This window comes from Austrofundulus limnaeus, unplaced genomic scaffold, assembly GCF_001266775.1.
Source record: "Austrofundulus limnaeus strain Quisiro unplaced genomic scaffold, Austrofundulus_limnaeus-1.0 Scaffold33, whole genome shotgun sequence".
NCBI classification, from domain to species: domain Eukaryota; kingdom Metazoa; phylum Chordata; class Actinopteri; order Cyprinodontiformes; family Rivulidae; genus Austrofundulus; species Austrofundulus limnaeus.
In genome coordinates, this window is record NW_013952435.1 from 2,516,593 (window position 1) to 2,518,589 (window position 1,997).

Sequence of the window (1,997 nt, forward strand, 5' to 3'; positions counted from 1 at the left end):
TGCGATGCTCCCCCTTTTTTTGGTTTTCAGCGACAGGTGCGCGCGAWGTCACCAAGCGGCGGCGTGGAGACGCACGGAGCGCAGCTGAGTCCGGMTCCTGGAGCCCGGATCCCGCAGGAAGATGGTGCTCCAAGACGGTCCTGTGGAGGTCTGGAGGTTTGTTTCACTTCCTACCAGTTGAAAAATRTTTGCAGCTGAGGTGCTTTTTTTATTAGATCACGTGCGGCGCAGATTAAACTCTGATCTGATGGAAATTACGCACAGAGTTGATCCAACTTGTTGCTGTCAGACAACAAAAATGTGATTTTCGTCACTGCGGAGGTGTTCTCTCTAAAAAAAAAATGAAGATCACGTTCTGTTTTTAAAAATATAAGATTGCCTTTTTTTCTACTTGAACGTGACGACGTCAGACTCCGAGTCTAATCAGGGATGACGCACAGCCGAAACACCGGGAACTCTGCGCGCTCCGCTTCAGTCTCCGCGCTCCGGCGACCTTTGAGCTCCGCGCAAAGCGGCAGGAAGGAAACGCTCCGCSGCACCAGCTGTTGGAAAGATTCCTCCACGGCGCGAGACCACCGGAGCCGCTCCGCTTCCGACGCGCCGGTGGTGAGCGTGCAGCGCGCGCKTCTGGTCGGAAAGCATCAAACACTTCGAGTCGTCCCGCACGAACAGTTTCAGCTGCAGAAGGACAGAACAAACAGGCATTGTGTGTCCTTTTTTTGAGGGGTGGGTTGTGAGTCTTTTGGACGGACAGGAGCCACGAGTTGACTTGCGGGGATAAAAAGCTTTCAATGCACGCGCGAGCAGACTCTCGTGCGTACTACAAAGGAGGGGGATGACGCCACCAGTTTGGCTCTTTTACAAACTGCTCCATTAGAATCAGATGGGGTGGGGGTGGTGGGGGGGATTTTTGGCGGCGCAGCAACAACAAAAGAACTCACATCCAGGATGTATGGATTATTATTATTATTATTATTATTATTATTATTATTATTATTATTATTATTATTATTGTTTCTCCTGACAGCTGAGCTTCATTCATGCTGGTTTATTCTTCATGGGTCAGGGGAATCGTTTACAGCCAGTCTGGTTTAGGTTTGCAGCACCTTGCTCCAGTTTGAATCAGACATATTTGTGGGTTTTTTCCTCAGGAAAAGCTCGGTTCCGCTGCAGCAAAGCGCAGCTGCGTTCATGCTTTCTGAGGCTGGGATTTTCTGAAGGCTTCTCCTCCCAACGCCTCCTCCAATCCCTCATTCACTGCAGCCGCTGACGTCAAGSCCTGCTTGCGTCAATGCTCCCTGCTTTGACTGAGAGCTTTTCTTTTTTTTTTTTTTCATTGGGATCATAATGGGATTATTAGGCTTAGAGAAATACCCTGCCTTACTGGCTTTTATAGATTTTAGTTGATAAATGYCCCGTTTTCTTTTCTTGCTTTGAATATTTATAGGGAATAAAACGCGAGGCATGAAACTGGTTCTTACATCAAGGAGGTTTTTTTTCACAGTTTGATGTCCATGATGATGATGATGATGATGATGATGATGATGTGTGTCCTTTTCAGTACAATAACAGAAATGAGGATGAAAAAAGATCCTCCATCAACATGATGTAATAAACGAGAATCAAATGAAAAGTGATGTGATTTAGTTTGAAGGGGAGTATTTACTGAGACCCAGARCCGGGCTGTGTTCTGTTCTGCTCTGTGTGGGAGGATGGTGTGATGTCCTTCTGCTCTGACCTTCATCCCCCTGGGCTSAATGGACTCTTGTGCCTCTTGGCCTTGATGCACTTCAGACATAATGCTCCTTTTTTTACCCCCACTTTCCCAGCTCCCCTCACAGCTGCATCTCTGTCACATTTTCCTACCATTCACACTTTTACACATTAATAATGGTGAGTTCTCCTCTGCAGGTGAGTGTTATAAATTAGAAAAACAAAAAAGATGAAGCATTCCATCCATCCATCCATCCATCCATCCATCCATCCATCCATCCATC